The sequence below is a fragment of the Mauremys mutica genome, chromosome 6 (genome assembly GCF_020497125.1).
Source record: "Mauremys mutica isolate MM-2020 ecotype Southern chromosome 6, ASM2049712v1, whole genome shotgun sequence".
Classification (NCBI taxonomy): Eukaryota; Metazoa; Chordata; order Testudines; family Geoemydidae; genus Mauremys; species Mauremys mutica.
This window is the reverse complement of record NC_059077.1, coordinates 82,904,652-82,924,517: the sequence shown is the minus strand read 5'-3', so window position 1 is coordinate 82,924,517 and position 19,866 is coordinate 82,904,652. Positions and strand designations below refer to the sequence as shown.

Below are 19,866 nucleotides of genomic sequence, written 5' to 3'. Positions count from 1 at the left end.
GTGAATATGGTTCAGAACAGGTAGAGATAGCAGCACAGAAGATCTGTGGATACTATACACATTTCAATTCTGAATTTTGATTTAAATGAACCAAATTATAAGCTATTGAAATTCAGCCATTGTTGTTCTCTATATAGGGTTGCCAACTTTCTAATTGCTCAGAACTGAACACCCTTGCCTCGCCCCCTGCCCAAAACCCTGCCCCTTCTCTGAGGCCCTGCCCCACCACTAGCTCCAGCTCCCCCTCCCGCCCTCACTTTCACAGGGTTGGGGGGGGGGCTGGGATACGGGAAGGGGTGAAGGTTCCAGCTGGTGGTGTGGGCTCTGGGGTAGGGCCAGAAAGGAGGGGTTCAGGGTACAGGAGGGAGATCCAGGCTAGGGCAGGGGATTAGGGTGCAGGATCTGGGAGGAAGTTAGGGTAAAGGACGGGGTTCCAACCTAGGGCAGTGGGTTCGGGTGTGGGCTCCAGCTGGCTTTACTTCAGGTGACTCCTGGTTGGCGGTGCAGTGGGGCTAAGGCAGGCTCCCTGCCTTCCCTGTCTCCGCGCTGCTCCCAGCCATGGCCGGCCCCTAGACTGGGGCATGGCCAGGTGTCTCTGCACAGTGTGCATTGTCCGACCCCACAGGCACCACCCCCGCAGCTCCTAATGGCCATAGTTCCCAGCCAATGGGGCCTGCAGTGGTGACACTCAGGGCAGGGGCAGTATGCAGAGCTTCTGTGATTGCACCTGTGCCTAGGGGATGCAGGGACATGCCTGTCACTTCTGTGAGCTGCGCAGAGCGAGGGTAGGCAGGGAGCCTGCCTTAGCCCCGCTGCTCCGCCAACTGGACTTTTAATGGCCCGGTCAGGTGTGGTTCAACCAGCCATTCTGGTAAAAAACTGGACACTTGGCAACCCTATCTATATACTGTTAGCTGGAAAGGAGGGTGGTGACAGCAGTACAAATCTTAAAAGAAATTTCCATAACCATGGTTGTAGCTTCAAAAATGTTTCTTTGAAGAAAAACTTGTCAAGATGAAAAAGAAAGAGCATGCGCTATAGAGTCACTCACTCCATCTCCAGCCCAGTGCATATTATCTAATACACAAAATGTCAGTAGGAGTGATTGAGAGAGACCCAAATCAGAATATTCAAACTTAGAAGTTAAGGCATTCATGTGGAAAGCCCCTGATTAAATCTCTTCTGCTCATCAGGCAGACAGGGGATTGAATGTGGTCTTCCACTTCATGGGTGAGTAATCTGATGATGATGGGTGATCACTCATTACCGAGTATGATCATCTTCCATGGGAGTTATGGGGCCTCATGTGGCTAATAAGGCCAGTCCTTTAACCACAAGTTCTATTGCAATGAGGACAGATGTTTTCAGGCTCAGCAGGAGGCTGTTGACCATGACTGGAAACCAGTCTCTCCTTCCTCCTGCGCCTCTTGTCCTCTTCAGCTTGTTGGCGAGCAAGTTCAAAATGTAGGGGACCATCATGTAGGACTTCGCTCCATTTTAAGCGATCCTGGGCAAGTGTCTCCCAAGTGTCAATGTCAATATTACACTTTTTTAGGTTGTCCTTCAGCAAGTCCTTATAATGCTTCCATTATCCACCAATGTTACGGTACCCTTCTTTCAGCTGAGAGAATAGGACCTGTTTTGGGAGGCGATGGTCTGACATCTGGATAATGTGACCAGTCCAGCGGAATTGCTGATGGATGATCATTGCTTCAATGCTGGTGGTCTTTGCCTCTTCTAGGACACTAATATTGGTGCACCTATCTTCCCATTTGATCTTCAGAATCTTATGAAGGCAGCGTTGATGGTGTTTCTCAAGGACTTTCAAGTGGTGTCTATATGTTGTCCAAGTTTCGGACCCATACAACAGTGTTGGGAGAATAGCTTGATGAACAAGAAGCTCGGAGTCTGTTCAAATGTTGTGATCTTCAAAAATCCTGTGCCTCAAATGAGAAAAAGCTACATTGGCACAGCTCAGGCGATTTTGAATTTCTTCATCAATATCTGCCTTGGAGGAAAGATGACCTCCAAGGTAGAGGAAATGATTGACATTCTCCAGTGCCACTCCTCTGATTTTGATAGATGGGGCATGTAATACTTCTTTTGGAGAGGGCTGATAAAGCACTTTAGTCTTCTTGATATTAAGAATGAAACCAAAACATGTGTAAGCATTGGCAAACACATTCAAGATAGTTTGAACATCTTTCTCAGAGTGGGCAAAGATTGCATTGTTGTCAGCATACTGAAGTTCCACAATAGATGATGTGGAGATTTTACTCTTGGCTTTCAGCCTGCTAAGTCAAAACAGCTTTCCGTCCATCCTGTAAATGATTTCAACGCCAGCTGTAAACTTCCCAGCAATTAGGAAAAGGATGATGGCGATAAAAACTGCAAACATGGTTAGAGCAATGATACAGCCCTGTTTGACTCCTGTTTGTACTTTGAAAGGTTCGCTCTGGGAGCCAGTGCTGCTCAGAACAGTCACTTTCATGTTATCATGAAGTAATTTTAGGACATTGATGTATTTGTCAGGACATCCAATCTTAGAAAGTACAATCCAGAGGGCATGGTGATTCACTGAATCCAAGGCTTTAGTTAGATCAATAAAAGCCATATATAGTGGTTGGTTTTGTTCCTGACACTTTTCTTGCAGTTGCTGTGCTGTGAAGATCATATCTACAGTTCCATGACATGGTCAGAAACCACTCTGTGACTCCAGTAAAATTTCTTCAGATAGGGGAAGAAGGCCGGTTGCAAGGATCCATGCCAGAACTTTGCCTGCAATGGCTAGGAGGGAGATACCATGATAATTTCCACAATCTGATTTATCCCCTTTCTTGAAGAGGGTGACCATTAGGGCATCCCTCATTTCACTGGGTATCTCCTCGTTTATCCAGATTTTAAGGATAAGCAGATAAAGCTGCCAAATTAGCTCTGGCTCACTGTCTTTAAAGATTTCAGTGGGGATCCCATCTAGACCTGCTGCTTTGTTATTCTCCATGTGCTTGGTGGCATTGTGTACCTCATACAAATTGGGAGGGTCTCCAAGCTCATCCCTAAATGGTCGTTGAGGGATTTGCTTAAGGACTTAATCTGCAACCATAGAATTACAGTTAAGGAGATCTTCAAAATATTATTTCCAGGGAGAATTGGTGGTTTCATTGGCCTTCAGAAGTGTGGTTCCATCCTTAGAGTGAAAAGGATTCATACCATTGGCCCATAAATAACCTTGGTGGCACTAAAGAAACCACATATATTATGGTTGTCCACAGACGTTGGAGTTCTTACGCTTTCTTAGGCCACCATTTGTTCTTAAATTCTCTGGTTTTACGTTGGACTTCCACCCTCGCCTTGGCACAGGCTTCTCTCTTTATATTACAATTTATGTAATTCTGCCAAGCATGAAATGCCATTCTTTTCTCATTAACAAGTTGCTCAATTTCAGCATCATTCTCATCAAACCAGTCCTGATGTTTTCTGGTTTGGTAGCCTATGTTTTCCTCACAGGCATTCAACTGGCTCCAACGTTCCTCAGTTTCTTTCTGAAACTCTGATGGGAGCTTTTCTTCTAAGACTGCTTGGAAATGGTCATGCTTAATAGGGTCCTTCAAATCTTAAATCTTCGACTTGCGCTTGACCTGCTTCTTTTGCAGCCTCCATTTAGGAGCAATCTTAATTTTCATTGTGGGTTGAATAAGGTGATAATCAGTCCAACAATGACATCGGCACTTGTGATTGCTCTTGTGAGAAGTACATCACTACAATCTTGGGCACAAACTATGACATAGTTGAGGTGATGACAGTGCTTTGACTATGGGTGTCTCCAAGATGTTTTGAACTTTTCCTTTTGTCAGAAAAGAGTGTTCGTAATAAGTAGTTCATGTTCAGCACACTTGGTCAGGAGCAGAATTCCATTTGAATTGCTTTTGCCAACTTCTTCTTTTCTGATTGTTCCTTTCCACAGGTCTGAGTCTCATCCAACATGTGCATTGAAATCCCCCAGAAGGATGATCTTGTCTTTTGTAGGGGTCTCCGATAAAATGATTTCCAACTGAGAATAAAAATCTTCCTTTACATTCTCATTGGCATCCAGTGTTGGTGCATAGGTGCTCACAATAGTTGCCTGTTAATTTTTGGTGAGCCTCAATCGGAGTGTCATAAACCATTCATTGATGCTAACTGGTACCTCAGAGAGGCACCTTATGAGCTTGTTCTTTATAGAAAAGCCCACTCCATGCAATCAGGGTTTATCTATAGATTTTTCCCTTCCAGAAGTAGGTTATCCTCCTTTTTCCTCCCTCACCTGTCCTTCATCAGTTCTTCTAGTTTCAGACAAAGCAGCAATATCGATATTAAACCAACTCAATTCATGAGCAATAATGGCTGTATGTCATTCTGGTCGGTTGCTGTTTGACTTTTCCATCAGGGTACGTACATTCCAATTTACAAAGTTGAAAAGTTTCTTACATTTTCGACCGCTGAGGTGGTGATCCTCCTGGATGCGGCTATCCAGCCAAGAAAAACAGAGGCAAGACTATTTTTAACCCCCTTCCCATGTGGGGTGAGAAGAGTGGATCCTCAAAGGACTGCCCAGTCATGGGTGCAGCTGCCGAGATGCTCAACTTACCTCAATCCTTGAGCAAGACGACTGTATCACACACCCACCGCCTGTGTCAGTCTGTAACTAGGAACGTCTGGATTTCACTGTCCTGTTCCCATCGCCACCAGACTTTTGACTTGTGCAAATGTTATTTTCCCCAGAACTGGAAGATGCCTGTGTGCGACTTCTTTTAAAGTGGGGAGACTGGTGCACAACAGTCACCACACTATCCTTGACAGATAGAGGACTTGAAACCAATGGCATGGGTACCATGATGATTGGAGATCCTCTATCTGCTGCAGCCTTCATCCACCTTCACAGCCAATGTAACATTATACAACAGTTTCACCTCCATTGTGCAGTTCTCCTCTGTCTGCTCTGCTATTAGGGACTTCTTGTATCACACTTTGTCTAGAACCTCGCCCATGACCATTCTGCCATGGGTAGCCCTAAAGGAGTACATGACTCCAGGCAGCATCGCTCTCGGGGTCATTGAGGCACGCAAGCCTCTCCACCACTACAAGGTGGTGATCCCTGGAGAGGGTGAGTATTCTAACCACTGGCCTAATGATTATATGGTAGGCAGCCTCTTCCCTCCTAGGCCTGGGCCATTTTGTGGCATGTTCAGAGCACACCTACTGGATAATGTCCCACATGAGAATACCTTTGAGAATTGCACTGGGACTCAGGCATGAGATAGACACGCTCAGAAGACACTTTGATACCTAGGGGACTTTTACAGAAAAAATATAGATGCTGAGTGAGTTTAATGACAGTTTGGGAGGAGGGAGGTGGATTGTGGATGGTAGTGACACCTAAGTCCCTTTGCTGATCTGGGTCTTATTGCATTAGGCTGGTCTGCTTCTTACACTATTGAACTATCTTCACGGCACCACAGGCTATGTGGTTGGTTGTCAGAGAATCCTGCTCAGCTTCAGGCAACCAAACAAGAGGGAGTTTGTGGTGATACCAGCAGAAGACTGGGTTGCCACTCTCAACACAGTCATAGACTGATAAAATTAAGGGAACTATGGCTGTCAGTTTCACAGGATGAAAAGGGGAGACCATAAATAACCAATAAAATGTAGGGATAATCAATGGAATCTTTCAACCTTAGACTTGGAAGGATGAATTAATTACTATCTGCAGTGAAAAGGATGAAATCCCTCAGACTGCTAGCCATGATTTTCAATAATGAATAACTAAAGTTGGGCCTTTAAATCCATATTTAGAATCCCAAATAAATGGCTTGATTTTTTTTCAAAACTGCTGAGCACCCAGCAGCTTCCACTGAAATCAATATTTTCAAAATTGACGAGCAATTTGAGAGAATAAAATCTTGGAAGGAGTGGTACTGTGGAGATCACTGGTAGTCTGTCAGCTGAAATAGGAAGCACTGTTTGTGGGAGATTTTATTGGAGAAGGCATATTATAAATGCTGAGGTCTGTCATTTGAAATAATGACAAATTGACCTTTATGTCTCAGGGCTGCAGACTATTACAACAGGCTCCCTAAAGAACAAAAATCCATCTGTTCGTGTTACGATGACCTGTCTGAAAAAGGATCTTTGCAGAAGGAGGAATTGCAGCTAGCAGGTAACATTTAGATAGAAGGTTTTGGATTGTTTCTAACAGATTTTTATTTGAGTATGTGCCCTCTTACGGGTTGCTGAAGTGATTGCCCCTTTAAAAGTACTAGGTTCTCCTGGAGATGCACTGAGCCTGTCAGACATTTTGTGTTCGGATGAATTCAAGTAACAAGGACATGCTTTTCTCAAAAAATTAAGCATGCAATTATCAGAAATATTTGTGCAAATTGGTCGTTGGCCTCACAAATGGCCATTTGCACATCCAGTTACCCAATCTATGCATTTCATTTCTAATTGCTGTAAATTAGGTCATAGTCACATACCCTTTTTTAATCAGTCCCTGAATGAAGCAAACAACCATTGATTGGATGTTGCAGAGAGAAGGTGAAAGGGAATTGTGTCTATTTTAAATGTTTAGCAGGAAACTCTGTTACACTGGGATGCCATCGTTAGTATAATTATTCTATCCATATCTCTGCTAAATCAATCTGTTATTTGTGTTAGTTACTCAGTGATTATTATAGCATGCTGTTCTTTTAGGGTATATTCACCCTAATTGAGAAATAATGTAGCATTACTATTGAGGACTAATATATATTAATTTTGTGGCTGTTACTGCCATATTTCCTACAGGTTGATTATTTCTTATTCCTTGTACTAATAATTTTAGGGAGTGTGCTGTTTGAGCTGAATTCAGGACTGGGGGTACGGTGGGGGTCACTTTGCGGGTTGTAACCAAGACTGGTGTAAATTGCTGTTCGTCTGTAGACAGTCTGCTGAGGTCTGAGCTGCTAAACCAGGGTTGTCTAGCACACAGACACTTTGTGAGCATCCCATGCCAGGACCTACAGCAGCAAAACACTGTGAGGCATCCAGTGTTGCAAAGCAAGTGGTGACACAACCCCTCAGTGGTCTGGATAGCATTCCAAACTCCATCACACCTAGACCATGTGGCAGGTTCAACACCATGTGCTTTATTTACAATGTGAATTAATAGTACAAGTTCCCCACACCACAAGGGTCTTCCAGGATCCCTAGGCACAGGGTCTTGGGGGTCTGAAACCTCAGATAGCATTTGCCTTATGTAGCATCAGAATTATCCAGCAAATTGTGTTTGAAGATAACACTGCCAAACTGATTTTCTGGGAAGCCTGTGCTTGCTAGGAAGAGTTTCTTGGCAAGCCACAATTGTCAGATGCATTTGCTGACAGCCTACACTTGACAGATTCTGTTGCTGTGGCAAAGACTCACAGCTGCTGGGGCAAAGAATTGCTCAGGAAAAGATTCTGTGGCTGGGGCAAAGAGTGGCTGTTGCACTGCATGTGAATATTGCACCTCTGAATGTATATATTATTTGGATTTTATTGAACCTCACATGGCATAATACATCTTTGTGTAAGAAATGATGACACCACTGGTTTAGGAAAGGAACATTTCAGCCTTGCCTCAGGCTGCTAAAGAAGCAGCATCGAGTGTGCTGGGTACTGATCCAGAGCCTAAAAAATGGAGAAGATGATACATCTGTTCCAGAGAATGAGACAAAAAGACTCTTAAAAAATGTGTGAAGTGTAAAAACTTTGTATGTTCAGAACATATGTCATCTAGTTGCTCCATTTGTTCAAAGTAGCAGGTCATTTACTGCCACTTTGATGTGTTTGCGCCTTTTATATTGTTGCTGTTGCTACCTATTTTTCATTGTTTAAACATGAGGTCAATTAGACCCCAACACCTATATAATGTGTTTGATTAGGGGGGCAGTTACACCCCAGCATAAGTACTGTGTAGCATGCTTCTGAATCTAGGAAAGTTTTAACTTCTTCATGGTTTTATGGTTCACTGCTTACAATAAACCTGAGACCGACATGGTTACAATAAAGTCACTTTTAAATGCATCCCATATTCTCCATAATTTGATATACTAGGAGTCTGCAAGACCACAATATGGAAATAGTTGGTAATTTTTGGTCCAATATGATGGTTAAAGCATTTTATTTATAGGATTATTTGTTTTTGAGACAGCGACTGCTAAAATGCTGTGTTACATTCTAGTGCTGACTACTAGCTGAGGAGGTTCAAGACCAAAGCCCTTATCCTTAATTTTATATCTTGATTAGACTCATTGAAGTCAATGATGACTGCTACCATGCATAAAGTTAAGCAAGTGTTTGTAAGGTCAGGGGCCAAGATATTGCCATGATAATGATAGCATTTTGTGTGCATGAAGACTTTCCTTTCATAACACTAATTCATTTATCAATGTTTAGGAGTGACCCCAGAAGGAGAATGAATGACAAGATTATTCAGTGTGTGAGTATGTATAAAGCAGTTCCATCTCCCTCCCCTGCTCCTCCATCAAAACACACACACCCCAGAAAGGAAATTCAATGTACTGTTTAACCATATTGAGTCTGAGTCTTTTTTTCTTCATGCTACTTCTGCAGTGAAAATTAGCATCAGGAAAAAAAGACAATTGTTTTAATATGCAGTATAAAAATTCCTCTCTCAACCTCTTCTACCTCCTTCAGTACATGACAAGCCAATCACCATTATATGGTACTAATGGAAAAGAATAACAATGAAAATATAACAACAACCCTTTTTAGGATTTCTAGATAGTTATACATTTTACTTTTATTCTAAGAAGAGTTTTTCTTCTGGATATTTATTTTCAACTACTTGCTTTCTCTCCTTTTTAGAGTTTCTCTTCCCTACTAACCTCCAGATCGTTCTTTATTTCCTCTCATTTTGTCTTTGTATTCTACTTCAAAATATTTATCTTGTCTCTCTTTCTCTGATTCCTCTTTTTTCTTTTTCTTTTTAATCTGCTTTCTGAGAAATCTATTTTGACACCTTTATATGGAAATGTTTAGCTTTAATGTTTATGGTTTGACTTTAAGAAAAATCTTAATGAAGATTAATGATTGTATTTTATTATTATTTTTAACATTGATACATTTGGCATTGTATTTTTAGGAGAATTAAAGAACATTAAAAATTGAAGGTAATGAAGTTGAAACAAAAACATACAAAAGGAAAAACATTTAATTCTTGATTATAGCTAAAGAAAAATGCACAAAACACATGCATAAAATCAATCTCCCTTAAGCATAGGAACCCTAACCCTAGCTCCAAGTCCCCTACCCATAAGAACCCTAAACCTAGCTCCACGTTCCCTACCCATAGGAACCCTAACCCTAGCTCCAAGTCCCCTACCCATAGGAATCCTAACCCTAGCTCCAAGTCCCCTACCCATAGGAATCCTAACCCTAGCTCAAAGTCCCCTACCCATAGGAACCCTAACCCTAGCTCCAAGTCTCCTACCCATAAGAAGCCTAATGCAAACTCCACGTGCCCTACCCATAGGAACCCTAACCCTAGCTCCAAGTCTCCTACCCATAGGAACCCTAACCCTAGCTCCAAGTCCCCTACCCGTAGGAACCCTAACCCTAGCTCCACGTTAGCTACCCATAGGAACCCTAACATTAGGGCGGGAAGACCTACCCATAGGAACCCTAACCCTAGCTCCAAGTCCCCTACCCATAGGAAGCCTAACCATAGGGCGGGATTACCTACCCACTGGAACCCTAAACCTAGCTCCACGTTGCCTACCCATAGGAACCCTAACCGTAGCTCCAAGTCCCCTACCCATAAGAAGCCTAATGCAAACTCCACGTGCCCTACCCATAGGAACCCTAACCCTAGCTCCAAGTCTCCTACCCATAGGAACCCTAACCCTAGCTCCAAGTCCCCTACCCGTAGGAACCCTAACCCTAGCTCCACATTAGCTACCCATAGGAACCCTAACATTAGGGCGGGAAGACCTACCCATAGGAACCCTAACCCTAGCTCCAAGTCCCCTACCCATAGGAAGCCTAACCATAGGGCGGGATTACCTACCCATAGGAACCCTAACCCTAGCTCCACGTTCCCTACCCAAAGGAACCCTAACCCTAGCTCAAAGTCGCCTACCCATAGAAACCCTTACCCTAGCTCCACTTACCCTACCCGTAGGAACCCTAACCCTATCTCCAAGTCCCCTACCCATAGGGATCCTAAACCTAGGTACAAGTCCCGTACCCATAGGAACCCTAAACCTAGCTCCACGTTCCCTACCCATAGGAACCCTAACCCTAGCTCCAAGTCCCCTACCCATAGGAACCCTAAGCCTAGCTGCACGTTCCCTACCCATAGGAACCCTGACACTAGGGCGGGAAGACCTACCCATAGGAACCCTAAGCCTAGCTCAAAGTCCCCTACCCACTGGAACCCTAAACCTAGCTCCACGTTGCCTACCCATAGGAACCCTAAAAGTAGCTCCAAGTCCCCTACCCATAAGAAGCCTAACGCAAACTCCACGTGCCCTACCCATAGGAACCCTAACCCTAGCTCCAAGTCTCCTACCCATAGGAACTCTAACCCTAGCTCCAAGTCCCCTGCCCATAGGAACCCTAACCCTAGCTCCACGTTAGCTACCCATAGGAACCCTAACATTAGGGCGGGAAGACCTACCCATAGGAACCCTAACCCTAGCTCCACTTACCCTACCCGTAGGAACCCTAACCCTAGATAAAGGTTCCCTACCCATAGGAACCCTAACCCTAGCTCCAAGTCCCCTACCCATAGGAACCCTAAACCTAGCTCCACATTCCCTACCCATAGGAACCCTAACCCTAGGGCGGGAAGACCTACCCATAGGAACCCTCACACTAGCTCCACGTTCCCTGCTCATAGGAACCCTAACCCTAGCTCCACGTTCCCTACCCATAGGAACCCTAACCCTAGCTCCATGTTAGCTACCCATAGGAACCCTAACACTAGGGCGGGAAGACCTACCCATAGGAACCATAACCCTAGCTCCAAGTCTCCTACCCATAGGAACCCAAACCCTAGCTCCACGTTCCCTACCCATAGGAACCCTAACCCTAGCTCCAAGTCCCTTACCCATAGGAACCCTAACCCTAGCTCCACGTTCCCTTCCTGTAGGAACCCTACGCCTAGCTCAAAGTCCCCTACCCACTGGAACCCTAACCCTAGCTCCACGTTGCCTACCCATAGGAACCCTAACCCTAGCTCCAAGTCCCCTACCCATAGGAACCCTAACCGTAGCTCCAAGTCCCCTACCCATAAGAAGCCTAACGCAAACTCCACGTGCCCTACCCAGTGGAACCCTAACCCTAGCTCCACGTTGCCTACCCATAGGAACCCTAACCCTAGCTCCAAGTCCCCTACCCATAGGAACCCTAACCGTAGCTCCAAGTCCCCTACCCATAAGAAGCCTAACGCAAACTACACGTGCCCTACCCATAGGAACCCTAACCCAAGCTCGAAGTCTCCTACCCATAGGAACCCTAACCCTAGCTCCAAGTCCCCTACCCATAGGAACCCTAACCCTAGCTCCACGTTAGCTACCCATAGGAACCCTAACACTAGGACAGGAAGGCCTACCCATAGGAACCGTAACCCTAGCTCCAGGTCTCCTACCCATAGGAACCCAAACCATAGCTCCACGTTCCCTACCCATAGGAACCCTAACCCTAGCTCCACGTTCCCTACCCATAGGAAACCTAACCCTAGCTCCAAGACCCCTACCCATAGGAACCCTAAATCTAGGGCAGGAAGACCTACCCATAGGAACCATAACACTAACTCCAAGTCCCCTACCCATAGGAACCCTAACCCTAGGGCGGGAAGAACTACCCATAGGAACCCTAAACCTAGGGCGGAAAGACTTACCCATAGGAACCCTAACCCTAGCTCCACGTTCCCTACCCATAGGAACCCTAACCCTAGCTACACGTGCCCTAACCATAGGAACCCTAACCCTAGGGCGGGAAAACCTACCCATAGGAACCCTAACCCTAGCTCCAAGTCCTCTACCCATAGGAACCCTAACCCTAGCTCCAAGTCCCCTACACATAGGAACCCTAACCCTAGCTCCACATTCCCTACCCATAGGAACCCTAACCCTAGGGCTTGAAGACCTACCCATAGGAAACCTAAACGTAGCTCCACGTTCCCTGTGCATAGGAACCCTAACCCTAGCTCCAAGTCCCCTACCCCTAGGAACCCTCAGCCTAGCTCCAAGTCCCCTACCCCTAGGAACTCTAACCCTAGCTTCACGTGCCCTACCCATTGGAACCCTAACATTAGGGAGGGAAGACCTATGCATTGGAACCCTAGTCTTAGCTCCATGTTTCCTACAGATATAAAATCTAACCCTACTTCCACGTGCCCTACCCATAGGAACACTAACCCTAGGGCTGGAAGACTTACCCATAGGAACCCTAACGCTAGCTCCAGGTCCCCCACCCATAGGAACCCTAACCCTAGCTCCATATTCCCTACCCATAGGAACCCTAACCCTAGGGCGGGAAGACCTACCCATAGGAACCCTAACCCCAGCTCCACGTTCCCTACGCATAGGAACCCTAACCCTAGCTCCACGTTCCCCACCTATACGAACCCTAACCCTAGCTCCAAGTCCCCTAGCCATAGGAACCCTAACCCTAGGGCGGGAAGACCTACCCATAGCAACGCTGACCCTAGGGTGGGAAGACCTCCCCATAGGAACCCTAACCCTAGCTCCAAGTCCCCTACGCATAGGAACCCTAACCCTAGATCCACGTGCCCTACCCTTAGGATCGCTAACCCTAGCTCCATGTTCCCTACCCATAGGAACCCTAACACTAGAGCAGAAAAGCTACCCATAGGAACCCTAACCCTAGGGCGGGAAGACCTACCCATAGCAACGCTGACCCTAGGGCGGGAAGACCTCCCCATAGGAACCCTAACCCTAGCTCCAAGTCCCCTACGCATAGGAACCCTAACCCTAGCTCCAAGTCCCCTACCCGTAGGAACCCTGACCCTAGCTTCACGTTCCCTACCCATAGGAACCCTAACCCTAGCTCCAAGTCCCCTACCCATAGGAACCCTAAGCCTAGCTCCACGTTCCCTACCCATAGGAACCCTAACACTAGCTCCAAGTCCGCTTCCTATAGGAACCCTAACCCTAGGGTGGGAAGATCTTCCCATGGACCCCTAACACTAGGGCGGGAAGACCTACCCATAGGACACCTGACCCTAGGGCGGGAAGACCTACCAATAGGAACCCTAACCATAGCTCCAAGTCGCTTACCCATAGGAACCCTAACCATAGCTCCAAGTCCCTTACCAATAGGAACCCTAACCCTACCTCCATGTTCCCTACCCATATGAACCCTAATCCTAGCTCCAAGTCCCCTACCCTTAGGCACCCTAACCCTAGCTCCAAGTCCCCTACCCATAGGAAAGCTAACCTTTGCTCCACATTCCCTACCCATTGGAACCGTAACCCTAGGGCTGGAAGACCTACCCATAGGAACCCTAACCCTAGCTCCAAGTCCCCTACCCATTGGAACCCTAACTCTAGCTCAATGTACCCTACCCATTGGAAGCCTAACCCTAGCTCCATATTCCCTACCCGTAGGATCGCTATCCCTAGCTCCATGTGCCCTACCCATAGGAACCCTAACGCTAGGGCGGGAAGACCTATGCATTGGAACCCTAGTCCTAGCTCCACGTTTCCTACAGATATAAAACCTAACCCTACTTCCATGTGCCCTACCAATAGGAACCCTAACCCTAGTTCCAAGTTCCCTACCCATGGGATCCCTAACCCTAGCACGAAGTCCCCTACCCATATCAACCCTAATTCTAGGGCAGGAAGATCTACACATAGGAAACCCTAACACTAGCTCCAAGTCCCCCACCCATTGTAACCCTAACCCTAGTTCATAGTCCCCTACTGATGGGAACCCTAAACCTAGCTCCACGTTCCCTACCCATATGAACCCTACCACTAGGGTGGGAAGACCTACCCTTAGGAACCCTAACCCTAGCTCTAAGTTCCCTACCCATAGGAACCCTAACCTTAGTTCAAAGTCCCCTACAAATAGCAACCCTAACCCTAGTTCATAGTCCCATACCCATAGGAACCCTAGCTCAACGTTCCCTACCCATAAGAACCCTTACAGTAGTACGGGAAGACCTACCCATAGGAACCCTAACTCTAGGGAGGGAAGACCTACCCATAGAAAGCCTAACACTAGTTCCATGTTCCCTACCCATAGGAACCCTAAACCTAGCTCCAAGTCCCCTACACATAGGAACCCTAAACCTAGCTCCACTTGCCCTACCCATAGGAACCCTAACCCGAGCTCCAAGTCCCCTACCCATTGAAACCCTAATCCTAGCACGACGTTCCCTACCCATAGGAACCCTAACCCTAGCTCCAAGTGCCCTACCCATAGGAACCCTAATCCTAGGGTGGGAAGACCTACCCATAGGAACCCTTACACTAGCTCTATGTTCCATACCCATAGGAACCCAAACCCTAGCTCCAAGTCCCCTACCCATAGGAACTCTAACCATAGCTCCAAGTCCCCTACCCATAGGAACCCTAACCCTAACCCTAGCTCCACGTTCTCTACCCATCTGAACCCTAAACCTAGCTCGAAGTGCCCTACCCATAGGAACCCTAACCCTAGCTCCAAGTGTCCTACCCATAGATTCCTTAACCCTAGCTATACATTCCGTACCCATAGGAACCCTAACCCTAGCTCCAAGTCCCCTACCCATAGGAATCCTAACCCTAACCCTAGGGCGGGAAGACCTACCCATAGGAACCCTAACACTAGCTCCATGTTCCCTACCCATAGGAACCCTAACCCTAGCTCCAAGTGTCCTACCTATAGGAACCCTAACCCTAACCCTAGCTCCACGTTCTCTACCCATCTGAACCCTAAACCTAGCTCGAAGTGCCCTACCCATAGGAACCCTAACCCTAGCTCCAAGTGTCCTACCCATAGATTCCTTAACCCTAGCTATACATTCCGTACCCATAGGAACCCTAACCCTAGCTCCAAGTCCCCTACCCATAGGAATCCTAACCCTAACCCTAGGGCGGGAAGACCTACCCATAGGAACCCTAACACTAGCTCCATGTTCCCTACCCATAGGAACCCTAACCCTAGCTCCAAGTGTCCTACCCATAGATTCCTTAACCCTAGCTATACATTCCGTACCCATAGGAACCCTAACCCTAGCTCCAAGTCCCCTACCCATAGGAACCCTAAACCTAGCTCCACGTGTCCTACCCATAGGAACCCTAACCCGAGCTCCAAGTCCCCTACTCATAGAAACCCTAACCCTAGCACGACGTTCCCTACCCATAGGAACCCTAACCCTAGCTATAAGTCCCCTACCCATAGGAACCCGAACCCAATAGTTATAAAGATACATAGTCTAAGTGGTAAACCGTTTATTTCAGATTTTCCTGAAAGTGGACCTATTGTATAGTGAATGGGCCTGTTTCTCTCAAGGTTTGTTGACACAAAGGAACATTTTGAAAAAAATATAATCATTGCTAATACAGGTCAGCTGGACCTAATGAAGACAGCCCTCTAGTTATCCACATCATTTTCAGCATGGAGCCAGATAGACTTGCTCTGAGCAGGTCTAACAAAATGGTTTCAGGGACTAATCTAGAGTAAGGTTCTCACCACTGACTGAGGTTACAAACTTGAAAAAATTTCAGAGTTTCCTGCTTAAACAATATCATCCTTATTCCAGTTTTACACCTGTGTAACTCTACTAGGTTTAAGTGTAAATGAGGGAAATTGGATCCTAGCTCCATGTTCCCTACCCATAGGAACCCTAACCCTAGCTCCAAGTCCCCTACCCATAGGAACCCTAACTCTAGCTACAGATTCCCTACCCATAGGAACCCTAACCCTAGCTCCAAGTCCCCTACCCATAGGAACCCTAAACCTAGCTCCACGTGTCCTACCCATAGGAACCCTAACCCGAGTTCCAAGTCCCCTACTCATAGAAACCCTAACCCTAGCACGACGTTCCCTACCCATAGGAACCCTAACCCTAGCTATAAGTCCCCTACCCATAGGAACCCGAACCCAATAGTTATAAAGATACATAGTCTAAGTGGTAAACCGTTTATTTCAGATTTTCCTGAAAGTGGACCTATTGTATGGTGAATGGGCCTGTTTCTCTCAAGGTTTGTTGACACAAAGGAACATTTTGAAAAATATATAATCATTGCTAATACAGGTCAGCTGGACCTAATGAAGACAGCCCTCTAGTTATCCACATCATTTTCAGCATGGAGCCAGATAGACTTGCTCTGAGCAGGTCTAACAAAATGGTTTCAGGGACTAATCTAGAGTAAGGTTCTCACCACTGACTGAGGTTACAAACTTGAAAAAATTTCAGAGTTTCCTGCTTAAACAATATCATCCTTATTCCAGTTTTACACCTGTGTAACTCTACTAGGTTTAAGTGTAAATGAGGGAAATTGGATCCTAGCTCCATGTTCCCTACCCATAGGAACCCTAACCCTAGCTCCAAGTCCCCTACCCATAGGAACCCTAACTCTAGCTACAGATTCCCTACCCATAGGAACCCTAACCCTAGCTCCAAGTCCCCTACCCATAGGAACCCTAAACCTAGCTCCACGTGTCCTACCCATAGGAACCCTAACCCGAGTTCCAAGTCCCCTACTCATAGAAACCCTAACCCTAGCACGACGTTCCCTACCCATAGGAACCCTAACCCTAGCTATAAGTCCCCTACCCATGGAACCCGAACCCAGTAGTTATAAAGATACATAGTCTAAGTGGTAAACCGTTTATTTCAGATTTTCCTGAAAGTGGACCTATTGTATGGTGAATGGGCCTGTTTCTCTCAAGGTTTGTTGACACAAAGGAACATTTTGAAAAATATATAATCATTGCTAATACAGGTCAGCTGGACCTAATGAAGACAGCCCTCTAGTTATCCACGTCATTTTCAGCATGGAGCCAGATAGACTTGCTCTGAGCAGGTCTAACAAAATGGTTTCAGGGACTAATCTAGAGTAAGGTTCTCACCACTGACTGAGGTTACAAACTTGAAAAAATTTCAGAGTTTCCTGCTTAAACAATATCATCCTTATTCCAGTTTTACACCTGTGTAACTCTACTAGGTTTAAGTGTAAATGAGGGAAATTGGATCCTGTTTTTCTGCTGAGTGGCTTTAATTCGTGATAGGAATAGAGCTCTTAGAATAAAAGAGCTGATCTTGCCAGGGTAGAGTTGAGGAGCTTGAGAGTGCAGCACCACCAGGACAACCGAGCCTGATGCTTCTTTACTCACAATCAGATAAAGTGAAGTGAAAGGAGTGAGCAGGGCAGGCTGTTGGTTGGCAAGGACGCTCTGCTCACTGTTTGTAGTTTGGCACTGAACAGCTGCTTGTGGGAGTCTTAAATCTTGAATCTTAAAATTGGACACTATTCACATAATTTACACTAATTAGATTCCACAATCTCTCTCTCCTTCCCCTGTCATGCCCACCTTGCCACCTCCTTCTCTTCCACAATACTTAGCTCACTATAGAGTTGAGGGCGTTCCCCATTTTTGACCTCTAGGCATAGTTATCTGTGCCATTCTATTGGTAGCTGGTGCTAGAAGTTGTTGGAATACTCAAAGGAAAACCAAAATTTCAGGGGAAAATGAAATTTTGTGAAAATCTTTAAAATAATAAATAATTAATATACCATTTTTGATCAGCTCTGTTCAACCCTGACACTTAGGCTTTCCACACTCCTTTCAGTATTCCTCAGCAGCGTGCAGGGTCAAACACTACATTATATTTTAAAGGACTTTAATCCCATACTAATCCTCAGCAATTTTTATGGGGAGTTTTCATTAAAAATAATATAAATTTCTGGTATAAACCCTCTTGAGTGATGAGAATGAGAGAGGAGAATTACTCCAAAGTGTGATGCTAAGAAGTATCCCTTCACATATACACTAGGAAACAAAAAATACCTATTATTTCTTGGGTACTGGCACATCTTTTTCCAATTGTTATAATGATGGTTTTATAAATTCCTGTAAGATTTCAAGGGATACCTTATGTTTCCTTCAGGGATTTGCTGAGAAATATGGTTGCAGAGGAAATGGAGTTGAACTAGGTTTGGGGGTTCACTGAGGACAAAGATGCAGAATATTGGCTCCTTGTACAACACACATAAGGTGAGATAATGCACTTCATTAAAATGGAAAACCGCACTTGTGGCTGGAAATGTCAGAAAATATACCATGCAGTTGAGAGCTTTAAATAACATACCAATACAAGTGAAACGAGTGTTTCTTTCCTCAGAATTGATAGTTCTATGGTTTATTTGTGCTTACGATGCCTTTTAAAGCAAAAATCATGGCAGTAGCCATTCACTCTGGGCTGTCTACTGTGAAAGTTGTTGTGAAGTAGTTGCTGACGGAGACGGGGCATATTCTTTTCTGATGAGACCTTTTTTCCCCCTTGTATCATAGACCAAAGGCCAGATGCTGTAGATACTTATTTCCCTTCCTAGTCCCATTGAGGTCATATAGTATGTTGCAGTAAGAACATGCAGGATTGCCTTTTAGTGATTATTAGTTAAACTAGACCTCTGTATTTTGTACATTTGTACTTATTTATTATTGTGTAAAATTATATTTTCCATAAGCTCAGCTCTCAAAGTGAATAACATGTTGATAATATCCAATAACATTTATGAATTTCAAATTCATATTAAATGTCTATATTAGAGATGAAATGACAACTTAAAAATACACACAGTATTTCTCGCTGTAACTTTGTCAAAGTTCTAACAGCAAGCTAGTAAACATCAGTATTTCTGTAGGTGTTTTATTCTCCCAGGATTACATTTCTCCTTATTTGATTACTTGCGGATGATGTGAATGAGCTTTCAACACTATGAAAGTGTTAATATTATTGCATTGTATTACTATAAATGTGTAATGATAGATGATACAGGTGGGAGGCATATTGTGAAGGATGTACAAAGGTATCCATTTGCTTCCTGTTACATAAAGGACGAACACATGCAATTTCTTTGATCATCAGTGAGAGAGAGAGGTAGGTAGGTAGGGGTGTGTGTGTGTGAGAAAGAAAGAGTGAAAGAGAAAAGGGGGGGGGATAGATTTTTTTTCCCCCTGGTAAGCATAATCTTATCCAGTCTTTCATTTTAGGAAAAAAATATTTGATTAGACTGAGTATATTCATGCTCTCTAGAGGTTTGTAATGAAATGTGGGATCTTTCAATTCATAGTGAACAATTCAAAAACAGCTCAAGGGACTCCTTTACCCTGCCCTCCTCCCCCCTCCTCCCCTCCTGAAGTCAACTGGTCACTGAAAGTAACTGAATGTCATCACCATCTAACAGCTTTTGATGGCCTATGTGAAAAGGTTGTCTCAGTCCAATTGCTAGTGGACAGGTGTCCACATCATACAATGTCCCACCATTATTACTTATTGGGGATTGGGAGCACTAGGTTAGTGGTCCCCAAACTGTGAGGTGTGCCTGACTAGGACGGTGCAGAAGAATGTTCAGAGGGGCATAGTAGGGTGACCAGGTGTCCAGATAACCCAGTCGAAAAGGGACCCTGGCAGCTCCAGTCAGCACCGCTGACCAGGCAATTAAAAGTCCAGTTGGCAATGTTGTGGAATGAAAGCGGTGCACAGAACTGCCTGCTGTGCCTTCACCTAGGAGCCGGACCTGCTGGCTGCTTCTGGAAGCCTGCCTTAGCGCCCCCCACGCTGCATTGCTCATCAGGAGTCACCAGAGGTAAGCCCATGCCC

General features: G+C 45.2%; 1 long non-coding RNA gene across 1 annotated transcript; it reads left to right on the top strand.

Moving 5' to 3' along the window:
* The first annotated feature begins 6,096 nt into the window (after positions 1-6,096).
* Positions 6,097-18,257, top strand: LOC123372501. Its single transcript, XR_006580320.1, has 3 exons — positions 6,097-6,196; positions 8,454-8,496; positions 18,151-18,257. It is a non-coding gene; the product is annotated as an uncharacterized LOC123372501 (long non-coding RNA).
* Positions 18,258-19,866: the final 1,609 nt, after the last annotated feature.